Source organism: Macaca nemestrina, chromosome X (genome assembly GCF_043159975.1).
Source record: "Macaca nemestrina isolate mMacNem1 chromosome X, mMacNem.hap1, whole genome shotgun sequence".
Lineage (NCBI taxonomy): Eukaryota > Metazoa > Chordata > Mammalia > Primates > Cercopithecidae > Macaca > Macaca nemestrina.
The window spans coordinates 5,386,300-5,400,193 of record NC_092145.1 but is presented as its reverse complement, the minus strand read 5'-3'; the positions used below and the strand labels follow the sequence as shown (position 1 = coordinate 5,400,193).

The 13,894-nt window shown below is 44.1% G+C and overlaps 1 protein-coding gene and 1 long non-coding RNA gene across 20 annotated transcripts in view; one reads left to right on the top strand and one right to left on the bottom strand.

Annotated features, from left to right (window-relative positions):
• The window catches only part of LOC105495896 (mastermind like domain containing 1), a 144,499-nt gene that overhangs the window by 114,009 nt on the left and 16,596 nt on the right, over window positions 1-13,894 (top strand). The window lies entirely within an intron of this gene.
• Window positions 315-12,265, bottom strand: LOC139360575 (uncharacterized). The gene is made up of 3 exons (XR_011618060.1): window positions 11,965-12,265; window positions 11,688-11,860; window positions 315-6,773 (listed from the first exon to the last, which is right to left on the bottom strand). It is a non-coding gene; the product is annotated as an uncharacterized lncRNA (long non-coding RNA).

The window sequence follows — 13,894 nt, the reverse complement described above, 5'->3', positions numbered from 1 at the left end:
TAGGGCTCATTTGCCCAATGACCATGATGCATTTCTCTGGTCCAGTTAAGCTTCTTGTCCTTCTATAGCACTTGTGCAATGTCTGAAAACATGTGATTTCTTCAACTTCCAACAGATGCACAATTTTATACCGCCAGTGGTAATTTGCACTGGTTGTTCTGTTGTTTCTGCTGTTGTTGTTGTCATCATTTAATGCAATTTACAAGGACAAAACAAAACTTCTGGCTGCCATTTCACATACCACAGTGACAGCAGCACATGGTAAAAAAAAAAAAAAAAAAAAAAAAAAAAAAAAAAAAAAGCCAAAACCAGCTAATTTAGAAATTCAGGCCACTCATTTTATTACTTTTCCCCGGTTAAGATTCATTCATACCACTTTGGGGTGGTGGTAATATTCCTAACATAAGCCAATCAATTTTGGTCAGTTCTGAGAGCAGTGAGTGGTCTTCACTTACACACGGTGTGTTTGTAACTCTGCTATTTCTTTATGACTAACACAGTGCAAAGTGAACGTTTTTGGAAGGCTGTTAAGCATATGTTCTCCTGGTAGGCTTAAATGTAACTTATAAGAAAACTTGATAGTATGTGAATAAGTTCCCACTACTGGTTTAAAACAAAAAAAAAGAGGTTTATTTTACTAGCTCATGATCACAGATTCTACATTCTTTGTGAGAATTATCTTTTTAGGTTTTTGTTTTTATTTGTTCTTATCATTTTGACAGCCATATTATTCATTTCCTTTATTCTTTTGTTTGCTTTGTTGACTTTTAATTTGGAAATGTCTGCTTTGGAAGAATAATTACATCACAAGGAGGCCCTTTCCCCCACCCACCTACCCAGAAAGGTCTCCTGACTCCCTTATGCTCTATGAATTGCCCTAGTTCAAGATTGATACAGATCAAAGAAGCAGAATGGGGTTGAAAGAGCAGCCTCTGGCAGTGGCCTTGACCATGTCAATTCCCTGTGCATTTATATAGATCTGGAATCATATAGATCTATTCTGCCCAGCTTGTTCCATAGCAGCTGGTGGGCAGAACCACTCTTCCAAGCCCTGTAGTTATTCTGCACTGCAAGAGGCAAGATTACAACCAAGGACTCATTCATTAATAAAATTGTGTAAGTTGGCTTTCTGAATGGTGACATGGTCTCAGGAACTTAAAAGACTTCAAGTCCCTGCTGCGAACAAAAAGTCTGCATTGTGATTTGTCAGAGCTAGATTGACATCCAGTTTAGAGTTTAGAATCCTCCATGACCCACTTTTGAGACAGATTACAAACCTTGAGGTTCATCAACATTCTAGTACAATATGACCCCCCAAGGTTTAAGAGCCCTTTAGAGATTTGAAGACAACTGTGATGTTCCCACTAACTCTCCCTCCTTCCCCCAATTCTTTGCCCCTATCTTGGCTACTGGCCTCTGAACTCATCACAGAGCATTGGAGTGAAGGTCTCTGGGTAAGTAAGGCTCTGCTAAACTGATTGAATGCTCCAGGTACCTTTGTCTCAGTAGAGAGGAAAGCTAGATATCTACTCCTCTTTTCCAAACAATCTACTTTATTCCTGCTCCCCTACATCCCACTTGCAAGGGTAGCAGCCACATCCCCCATCTGTCCTGCCCGAGCTGATTGTCCAAGCCAACTCCAACTCAGAAATTTCCCCCAGAGAAGAGGCTCCTGAAGGGTAGGCTTTGCTCTGTAACCCTGAACTTGATTTGTGTCTATTTCTCACTCTCTTGTTACATAAAGTTTTTAAAACAATATTAGACTAGGAATTGAGAAAGAGAATGAGCTCTCACAATTGTTTCTAGAGCCATCACCATCCTACCCAGCAATACCTTTTACAGGCTTTTAATTTTTTTTGTTTAGAGTTACTACCTTTGAAACCAAATCTTGAGTTTCTGGTATGTTCTTGGACTTTTTAAGGGATTTAAAAATTCAGGAGTTGGATGCCAATAATTGCTTTTAGGAGCTAGCATTGCCTATTTTCTATAGATGAATCCCATTTTAAATAATCAATTATTTTCTTCACAGAAATCCACAAAGTACATATTCTAGTTTACATCAGAATTGAATATGATCCAGAAATTCTTAATGTTGTTAAGCTAGTCTATAGTATCTAAAATGTGTATCACATTCAACTAATGCATATTGAAGAGCTTGAGTACCACACTTCAGATGTGAATGAAGAGCCCAGGATTGTGATATTTGATCCATACTGAATGTATTTGCTAGAGTGCATTGTACGGATGGTTCAGGTGTGTTAGATTTCTCTCTGTAAATGAACTGGTCTGTAGATAAAAGAACATGACTCAAGGCTGAGCAGGGTTCGGCAGGCCCTAAGCTTCATCATTAAAAATTGGGTGTTTTCTAATGTGAGACTGGCTGTATAAAGCAGACCTCATGAACTCAGGGGTCTGAGAGGCCAGGCCAGATTATCAGTTGGGATGTATTCAGTCCCAATTAGCAGACAGCGCAGTTCACACTGGCTTAAACAATAAAGGGGACTTACTGATTCCTGAAAGTTAAAGTCCAGCGGTTGGGCAGACTTCAGGGTTGGTTTGAATCAACAGTTCCTCAGTGTCATCAAAGATGCTGTTTCTTTCTGGCTGTCTACTCTGCCTTTCGTGGCATGAGCCTCATCCTAAGGCTGGCTCCCTCTTGTGGACACACGATAGCGCCAGCAACTACAGAGGCTACAAATTTCCTCCTGCCCCATTCAGAGAGCAGGAGAATGTCTTCTAGAATCTCTGTCAGAAGAGCCAGGAAGCTTCTTTCCCAGAAGCCCCCCGAATTTCATGCTTTTTAGTGTGAATGGATCAGGTGCCTACTAGCCTACTATGCTGCTTCATGTCAGCTGAGTGTCCCCCTCCAGAACCTTGTGTGGAGCCAAGTTTCCCCTAAGCATGGAGGTGGTATGGACCAAATGAAGCTGCCTAAATGAAAATGGGGGAAGGTGTCAAGAGAAGGAAGACTTAGTGCTGGCAACCAACAGTATTTGTTGCAATCAACCTCTTGGCCATCCTCATTCATACACACCTTCCTTCCCATGCATACACCTCCCAAAATGCCCACTCTTAGGGAAAACCTATTTACCCCTTTCCCAAAGGGATCCAACTCCAATCCAGAAACCCTAGGTGATGTGTCATCCTCTGAACTTGGTCAGTATATAGCTCTTCATGTCTCAGGGACTGCTGGCCACCATGCTCACCTTGGCATAGAAAGTAAGAGTGCAATAAAAAGAAAAAAAATACTTCAATTGGGAAAGAGGAAGTTGGAAAGCAGCACATGGGGGTCACTGATCCATCATCCATATCACATCCTGCTGGACAGTGGTAGCAAGGCTTGACCAGGGGTCAGGTGGTCCATGCATCTCTGAGATTCAGTTTCCTATTCTGTATAATGAGAGGATTGGATTAAGCTAGTGATTCTCACATTGGAATGTGGCCTGGAGAGCTTGTTAAAATGCAGATTACTGGGTTCCATCCCGAGTTTCTGACTCCATAGATATGGGTGGGGCCCTGGAATTTGCATTTGTAATAGATTTCCAGGAGCTGCTGCTGCTGCTGCTAGTACAAGGACACCCCCGCCCCTCCACTTTGAGAATCTCTAATGTAGATTATCCTTATGGGCCCTTCTGATTCTGACATTTAGGACTCAGGGATTTTTCTTAGCTATCTCTTCTGCTCTATACTGACTTATGATGGATTGTTTTATAAATGGGACACACCCAACTCTACTGTATGAACGACTTAAATATCATGGAGTTCCTGCTTTAGTTTGTAATCTAATTTTCAACAATTGAGGCTGAAAGTGAAGAACACCTTAGAGCTTCAGGAAAGTGAATTTTCTGGAGTCGAAGAAATTAGAAACAGAAAGATAAAGGCTTTTCCATCCTCCCTAACCCCATCTACTACAGCACAGCGGTCTGTGGAATGATTCCACTTGACTGCAGAAAACAGCTCTTTTCCCAAGGAAATCCTGGATCCTTAGGCTACATTTTGCAAGCATTCTCCCTATGTGACCTGGGTATTCACCGGGTCTTAGAATAGGAGTGGCACTGGGTGAAGCTGTGACATAGATCAAGTTGGTCTGGGAACTTTGCCAATTTTCTTCCCCAGGGCCCCTCACCTGGCCAACATCTATTCATCCTCAGGTCACAGCTTAAACCCAATTTCCTCTGAGAAGCCTCCTCTAACCAACGCCCCACCCCAGCCTAGGTCAGGTTCTCCTGTTATTTGTTCTCTAGTGCCCTGCAATGTTCCTTCATAGCACTTACCAGCCTTTATTAAAAATCTTCACTGACATGCTCCACCATTACGTGAATGTGCCAGCTCTAAAAGGGCAAGGACCATATCTGCCTTGTCCATCGATGTTTTCACAACACAGGTCCTGGATCACTGTAAATGCTCAGTAAATGTGTGTTGCACAAGTGCTATCAAAGGCAGACTGGGGGCAGATTCCAGTCATAGTATTTTATTACAGTGGTGAACTATTGAGCAATCTATATAACACATCCCACAATGTATGATTATGCATGCTCCAAAGGAATGAAACACAAGTCTTCGGAAGACACAAACACACAACTGGAGAGTCCCAGAGTCCCTGGCATCTACAGCCAACTTTTTCATGGCCCCTCCGCCTTACCTCTCTGGGAATCTGGTGCCTTCCGGGCCCAAGGTATCTCTCTACCAGACACCCTGGGCCTCTCTTCTTCAGATAACAGCCCCTTGAGTCAATGCCCAGCTCCCTCTTCCCCCATGCCCATTCGGGTTGTTGATAGATAGTTAGGTGAAGACAATAGAAGATCCTCCAGCTTACAGAGTGCCCAATTCAACAGGGCCTGGAGAGCTAATCTGGATGAACACCACATTTTTCCCCTGAGAAAGTGGGAGTCCAGCAAGGCTGTAAAATGATGGGCCCCGAATAATAGCCTGAGTCTCCTGACTTCTGGCTGCATCTTGAACGCATCTGCAGGCAGCTTCAAATGTAGGAATAGGATATGAATTTATTATATTCTATAGTTTACCACCATTGCTATAATTCTCTGCCACTGATATAGTTTTACCGTTAAATCAAACCAAACCAAACACTTAAAATAATTTCTTTAGAGAAGCCAGATTATTTATTACAAATAAAGTATACAAACTGACTAAAAGTATATCCCACAAATGTTGAATTTGAAGACTGTGCCTAAGTTTAAGGTAATTGATGGATTCCATTCTCATTAGATAGTCATACATCAAAAAAGTTGTCTGCTTTCCCAGGCACAGTAGTAGGTTATGCTTATGCTCATTGTTGTGCTTCCCAGAGCTGGCTCTTCTTCCTTTGAAACAGACCCATATAAGCCATCCATTTGCTGGGTTGCAAGCCCTTCATGAGGGAGAGAGAAGTATGGTGGGACACCAGAACCTTCTCTACAGGGCACGAGCAGCATGTTTGCTAAGGGCTGCTGGACTTTGGCAGGTAGAGACCATCAGAGGACTCAACTGAATCCCCTCTTATCAGGAACCCTAGGAGAGTAGAGTTGTCCGGAGTTTCCCCATGACTTACATTGTCTTTTTTAAAACAACCAATTCATGACTGAGGTGAAGAAGGAAAATAACAGAAAAATATATCTAGCCCAAGAAATCTACAGAATAACAATAAAACTCAGGCAGAAATGAACTCACTGATCTGTGAGCCAAGTGCTTAAGGGAGGGGATGGGGTACTTCTCATGTGGCTCACTGTCTTAGTCAGTTCGGGCTGCTATGACAAAATACCATAGACTGGGTGGCTTAGAGACAATGGAAATGCATTGTGCACAGTTCTGGAGGCTGGGAACTTTAAGATCAAGACATTGGCAGATTCAGTGTCTGGTGAGAGCTCTCTTCCTGATTAGTAGATGGTGCCTTCTTGCTGCATTCTTATATGATGGAAGAGTCAAGGTAGCTTCCTTGGGCTTTTTCTTATAAGGACACTAATCTCATTCAGGAGAGCTCCACCCCATCATCTAATCACCTCCTCAAGGCCTTGCCTCCTAATAACATCATATTGTGGATTAGATTTCAACATATGAATTTGGGGGAACACAAATACTAGGTAGGTGCGAAAGTAATTGCAGTTTTTACCATTAAAAGTAATGGCAAAAACCGCAATTACTTTTGCACCAGCCTAATATTACACAACAGCACTCTCTGAGGTTGTTCACTAGGGCAGTGTGGGATGTGGCAGAGGGGTGAGGGAAAAAGGGTTCCCTTGATGTTTGTGGCAGGAAGAATTGCTAGGTAACCAAGTGCTCCTTTGTGTCTGCTTAGGTCTGCCAAAAGTCAGGCACCAGTATTGGGTTAGACATTCAAGGAATGTATTGGGGGAAATGCCTGTGAAAGATAAACAGGGAAGAGCAAGAGAAGGTGGGGAGAGACTCAGACCACAATGCAGGTGGTCTGTGACAACTGGGGCCAGAAGGAGGATTGGGTAAGAAGAGTCTTAGACAGTAGCACAGTTCAGGAAAAGCTCAACCAGGCCAATAGAGAGTCCTTGAGCCAAAGTCACCTACTGGAGGAGTCCTGCTCCTCACAGAAGTGGGCCTGCATTACTATGCTCACCATGTTCAGTCATTGGCGGGGAGTACAGCCCAGGCCAAGTGCAGCAACAGTGATGGTTCCAAGGGGGTGGCTGCTGGAGGCAATTATGCTTCCCATGGCAGGAGATGTCAGCAGCCACTGGTATGGTCACCACATCCTTCCCTTGGTAGTTGTGGCTAGGAAGGCAGAGTCCCTGGCAGGCAGTAGACAACTACAGGAACAGAAACTGGTGGTAGAATTAGACTGACTACTTTGGATAACAAAGCCAAGGCTGGCTTGACTGGCTGATAGCTAGACTCTTTCTTTGTTACTTTGTCACTCAGTGTTTAGATTGTTGTTTTTTCCCCCTTTCCATTGTTTGTCGAATTCCCCATATGAACCCAGGTCTAGAAAAAATAAAACCCTATGCATTTGGAAGAACTTTAAAATGAATTAGCTGGTAGGCTTTAGTTGCCATCATAAGCATCTAAAGATTATAAGGCATCAGAGTTGGGGCAGACTGAAGACACTAAAGTTATTTGAGAAATAAGCAGACTGAATATTTGGCCTCCTAATTATGCTACAAGGAGTCTAAGTTTTTCCTGCCCGATGCCTGTGAATCACGATTTCTTAAATTTTCTTAGTTTCACAGAATCAGAGGACATGAGTCCTGAAAGACCCTGGAGGCGATCTAGTTCAACTACATCATCGTAGGGAAACTGTGGCCCTAAAAGGGGAAGGTACGCCAATATCCCCTATGAATCAAGATGTAAAAATCCTCAACAAAACACTAGCAAACTCAATCCAGCAACATGTGTATAAAGGATTATACACCATGACCAAGTGAGATTTATCCCAGAAATAGAAGTCTGGTTCAATCTATGAAAATCGATCAACGTAATACACCATATTAACAGAATAAAAGACAAAAAATACATGATCATCTCAATAGGTGTAAAAAGGAAAGGGACTTTCTCAAGTTCACACAGCTGATGGCAAAGCTGAGATTAAAACTCAGGTCATCTGACTTCTAGGCCAGAGTTGTTTATACCAGTGAGGGTAGAGGTAGGAGGCCGAACCAGCCCTTGCAAGAGTGTCCACTGCACTGAGTCCTGTACTGAGGGATTTCTCTGTTTTTTCATCCTGTCCTTACAACACCCCCAAGCAGTGGGCTCTGTTGTTATTCCCCCTCCTTTTGCATGAGGAAACTGAGGCTTAGAGAGGTAACACTGGTTGTCTGAGGTCACACAGCTGCAAGTATATGAGGAGCTAAGCCTAGATTTCAGGTCTCCTGCCTCGTCTCTGGTATTTTCCAGTGCCCATCACTGCTCTCCTCACTGAACAGTGCAACAGGATTAACCTGATTCCATTAGTTCTCAGATCACCTACTGCCAAGCACAGTGGATGGGCTTTTTGTTGTAAGTGGATGGGAGTGCCCTCCGAATTCTCTGGGGGAATAGCCTCCTCTCCTGTGCCAGTGTGTGACAACTCTCAGAGCCCCAGCTGTTGACCTCACTGTAATCTGGGCTAAGTGGCCATTTATAGACACTAATGACTAGAAAGTCTTTTCAAGGAATGGAGAACCACAAAGAAGCAGGCAGCTCTAGGAAAGCCAGAAGCTGAATGGCTGGGAGGTGGAGCGGGGACAGGGGACAGTGGAGATAAGATAGGAACAAGGCTGTTCTTTGCTTCCTGAGAAGCTGGATAACAAGCTGGCTTGGCTTCTGGCAGAGTCTGGCCTAGTGATAGCTCTTGCCTCCTGATGGGACAAAAAAAGGGGAGACAGGCATCTCAGAGAATGAGGCGGAGAGAGACATAACTGGGCCAGGACTCAGAAAAGAGAGTTACCTTTTTCGTCTCAGACCTGGGCATCCCAGATGGAACTGTACTGAGGTTCTGGTTAGTCTAGCTTCCTCCAGGTGTGCATTACAGGGGTCCTGCTGGGAGCCTTCCCATTTGAGATTAAGGAGGTTGCATTCAAAATGGCCAGCTGCCCAATACTGCACCTCTGTCACTGTTGAGGACAGTGGGGGTAAACATGCCCGATGTTCCGCCCTGGAAGGGCTTCAGAGCCTTTGGATTGAAGTCACAAAGGAGGCCTGGCATTTGACTACCATTCCTTCATCTGGTTCACTATCAAGGATCCCCCATCTCACCCATTCTGCTCCCCTGTTCTAATGTGGGCTTCCATAAGCCTCTGTCCCATCTTCCAAAATGCAGTCTGGAGAGCGAGGCACCAAGGCTGCAGGTCATTTGCAGGCGCACAGCCCTGGAGGCTAAAGTAGAGGTGCAGTGGCTTCCCCAACACTGGCCTGCATGTTGAACTCAGAAATACAGGGTATCCTTTTCAGCAAGAATCAAAGCAAGGTTGAAATGGGCCAGCAATGTATGGCACACTTTCTTCTCTTCCCTTTCGTGAAATTTGCTTCTCATATAGATCTTTTTTCACCAGGATATGCATCAAAGCTGCATACTCTGCCTTCCACCCTTCTCTTCTCTCTTCCTGTCTTTCAGACCAGGGAAAGTGGCTGCCTTTGGGATAGTCGCAACAAGATGCCCTGGACTGAAAATTCAGAGTGATGAGTTCCACTCAGCCCTGGCTTAGGGCAAGGCCCTTTCCTACCATGAGTCTCAGTGTCCCCACCTACCAAGTGGGGAGTTGGTGTCAGCCAACGTTTCTTAGTGGGTGGCATTCCAGGGGTCCACACACAAAGACTAAGTCCCTGCAAAACAGTGAGGATAGATGCTTTCTGTAGGTCTTGCTGACTCTCATACTCTCTGTCTTTAACTCACTTGGCAATTCTTGAGCAAACCATTGGGCCTCTTCATCTACAGAGAATGATGACCTGACTAGGTGATCTCTCATTTCTCCTCAAGTTACAAAAGTGTGAGGGTGGTAAGGAGAGGAGGTGGCTCCAGGAAAACCAGACGGGTCAGAAGAAGACCGAAGGTGGAGGCTTCGGTGAAAGGAGAACAGAGAATGAGATCCCCCTCCCATAAATGTAGGGAAGGAAGGACATCAGACAGGTTACCATGAAAGAGAGGAGTAGCAGGAAAGCACAGGGTCATTTGTAGTTGAAACACATACTTGAGTATCTATTTGGACAAAATCTGGGGTAGGAAGGCAGCCTTCAAATTTTGAACCTTGGAAGGGTTGGCATTCCTGACAAGCGCTCAGAGAGCCAACACCAGACAAACCCTAAATCCCATGAGGAGAGTGTGCTGAGCTAAGTACTTGCAGCCTTGAACCCACCCTAATCCCCTCTGCCTGGAGCAGGTCCAGAAGGAGCATGATTTGCTGCAGAAAAGACAAGTCAGTTAGACCAAAATTCCAAAGCAACTTTTTAAACCTATAAATGATGATGATTTTATATAAACTTGAGTTTTTCCTTCAACATAGCACCATATTTTCTACTTACATGATCCTGGTTTCCTCTAAAGGAAATCTTTTTTTGGAATCCACACCATACATACGGAAGAGTATATAAAACATATAATAATAAAACCAACAGTCATGTACCCACCAACCAGGTTCAGAAATAGAACATTCAGAATATTTTAGAAGCCCCTTGTGTGCCCCTCCCTCTTCCCAGAGATAACAACTATCCTGGCTTCCAAGAGCCAGCCCTAGAAATAGACCCTGGGCTCTTGCAAGCTTTGAGCTCATCCTAGTGAGATCATGCACGTCACCAATCTCTTTAGGTAGTATTCTTCTGTGCAGATTTCCACAGATGGCTCATCTATTTTGTGTTGATCCTTATTAGTTTCAATTTTGTCTCTTTAAATATATTTTATGACTTTCTGATTATAAGAGTAATATGTACCTTTTGTAGTAAACTTGGAAAATGCAGAAAAGTGGAAAGCACAAACCTCATGGCATAATACAATACATAAACATTTAATGTTTAAATAATCCAGAAACAACTACTGTGTGAACATATTGGAGTGCAGTATTTCAGTCATTTGTTTCTATATATTTCACATTACTGGTATCAAGTTGTGTATATAGCTTTTCCCTTTATTATGAAATATAACATTGATGTAGAAAAGTGTGCAAGGCCTATATGTACAGTTTAATAAAGAAGTAAAAAATGAAAATCTGCTGTCAACACTGATCAGGTCAAGAAGTAGAATGTTGACAACCCCCAAGCAGATCCCCATGTGACCTTCCTGATAAAAGATAATTATTCCCCTGCTTTTCTACAGAGCTTCATCACTTATTAATAGACTAAAACTTGTAAATTGCTTCATTTTCTAAAGCTTAGTGGTGGTGCCAGGTACAGTGGCTCACACCTGTAATCCCAGCACTTTGGGAGGCTGAGGCAGGCAGATCGCTTGAGCCCAGAGTTTGAGACCAACCGGGGCAACATGGGGAAACCCCGTCTCTACTAAAAATACAAAAAATTAGCTGGGTGTGGTGGTACATGCCTGTAGTCCCAGCTACCTGGGAAGCTGAGGTAGGAGGATCACCTGAGCCCACCAGGGAGTTGGAGGTTTTAGTGAACCGTGATTGTGCTACTGCACTCCAGCTTGGGTGACCAGAGTGAGACCCTGTCTCAAAACAAAACAAACAAACAAACAAAAACCTTGGCCGGGTGCAGTGGCTCACACCTGTAATCCCAGCACTTTGGGAGGCCGTGGTGGGTGGATCACCTGAGGTCAGGAGTTCAAGACCAGCCTGGCCAACATGGCAAAATCCTATCTCTACTAAAAATACAAAAATTAGCCGGGCGTGGTGGCATGTGCCTGTAATCCTAGCTACTCAGGAGGCTGAGGCAGGAGAATCCCTTCAACCCAGGAGGCGAAGGTTGTGGTGAGCCTAGATCATGCCGCTGCACTCCAGCCTGGGCGACAGAGTGAGATTCTGTCTCAAAACAAACAAACAAACAAACAAACAAACAAAAAACCTTACTGGCAAGCACAATCTAGGCATTTAAAGAAAGAGTCCAGGCCATTAGTAGATGAAGGCTTTCAGAAGAAGAGAGGCTGACCTGTCCCTGGTCATTATCTGCCTTCAGCTTCCTGGGAATGTGTAGAGCCCACAACCATCAGGACACTGGCAGAGTTGTGGACATGGTATTGGATATACAGAAGAAATATGGCCAAAGAGATTGGACTGCCCTCTGGGTTTTGCTTTCAAACTCACCGCAGCCTGCCTCCAGTACCTCCAGTTCCCAGGTGTAGGGCAACACAGAACGTCCCTGTGGGGTGAAGAGTGGCCTCCGCTGATCCGGCCAGCAGGACTAGGAAAGCAGAGCAGGAAATTCACCAGACAAGGGTCAAGCCAGACCTCTTCCAGTTTGGGGGACAGGGAGATGCCTGGGGACATAGAGTCAGAGAGGGAATTTAGAGATCTGCCTGCTTCTTAACCAGCTTTCAGCCCAACCCCATTACACTGGCCATATCCCCCCATTCCACTTTACCTCCCAGTTCTGAGATAATCTAGAACTCCTCTTCCTGAGCCTGGGGAAGATTCTGCCATATAGACCACGTTCCTTTCCAGTTTTCTCCTCTGCTGTCTTGTGATTCAGCTTCCTTGGTGCTGTGTAGTCAGTTAATCCTGGTCTATCTACATTTTAGCTTCATAAATTATAATGCTGTTATCTCCTCTCCTATTCTCTCTATCCTGGTGGGATTTTGTCTTTAAAAACAAAACAAAACATAAACTCTTACTGTAGTTTCAATGAGGCTCTGGGAGAGAGAGAATTTAGATGCATGCATTAAATCTGCTGTCTAATTCCGGAAATCTCCAAAGGAAATCCTGCCACTCCCTTCCTCGGTTGCCCAAACGTGACAGTTAGTTGGATGGCGGCTCCCTTGGAAGTCCAAGGCCTATCAGCAGCGCTCACTGTACCCATCAAGGAGATACTGAGGGAATTTGAGGGTGGGAAGGGAGGTGGGGGTTGGGGTGAGGGTTATGTTTTGAATATTGCTTCATATTGAAGCATTTGTAGTATTTGCGGTTAAGAGCCTGGATTTTCATGTAAGTCAACCTCAGGTTCAGCTTCCAGCTCTGCCAGTTACATATGGTGTGACTTTGAGCAAGTTACTTTGCTTTTCTGAACCTTATTTTCCCCCACCTATTAAGTGAGGATCATAGTGGTACCCGTCTTTCAGGCTTGCCATGGGTATTGAACATTTCACTTAGTAAACATTTATAGTGTTTCACTCAGCATCTGGCACATTGTATGTGTTCAATACATGGTAGCTATTGTCATCATCACTTTCATCATCATCATGAGAAAATAGAAACCTTCTAGAAACTGTCAGGGCAACGATTGCCACAGGCCTCTGTTGGCTACTGAAACTCTAGACTCTGGAGAGCCTTGATGCCCTTTCCCTTTTACCCAGTCCCTGATGCTCCCCCAAGTAGCATGATGCCCAGAGGCCCACCAACCTCATTACCCAGCATTGCTGACAATAGGCACAGCCTTGGTCACTGTGAAACTGCCCCACAGCCTCAACCTCAGAAGTGGGAAGTGTACTGCAGATTTACTCTATGCCAGGTACTATGGGATATCCACAGGAATGTGCCACAGTGAGGTGACTGCCCAGGGGATAGTAATTCCTTCATTTCTTTATATGGGTTCTACCTTTTTCTGTTATTGGGTTCTTTTTCCCATTGTCAAAGTAGCAATTTATCAGTTGAACTTAATTTTGTAATTAAATTTCAAATCTGAGAATTTACATGATGAAGTGAATTTGATTTTGGACCCAGTCAATTTCAGTCAGCCATAAACACTTACATTTTGAAATGTTAAAGTTAAATTATATACATTTGTGATTGAAAAACTCCAGGAAAGCCTAAACTCTTCCAGGTCTTGCTTAGGGGGTACCCTGCTCCAAGAAAACTTCTACGAAATGCAAATTTACAGAACAGATTCACCAAATGAATGGGATTGGCGCTACCATCGAGTTTTCTGTAGAATTTCTTCTCTCTTTTTTTTTTTCTTTTTTTTTTTTTAGATGGAGTCTCACTTTGTCACCCAGGCTGGAGTGCAGTGGCGTGATCTTGGCTCATTGCAAACTCCGCTTCCCAGTTTTAAGTGATTCTTGTGCCTCAGCCTTCCAAGTAGCTGGGACTACAGGCATGCACCACCATGCCCAGCTAATTTTTATATTTTTAGTAGAGATGGGGTTTCACCATGTTGGCCGTGCTGGTCTCGAACTCCTGACTTCAGGTGATCCATCCACCTCAGCCTCCCAAAATGCTGGGATTACAGGCATGAGCCACTGTGCCCAGCCAGAATTTCTTTAGTGAAACTTATGTACCTCCTCCACCCACCATACCACACATATCATAACAGAGATTCCCCAACTTGGAGTTCTTCTCATTTCAAGGTACAGTTATTA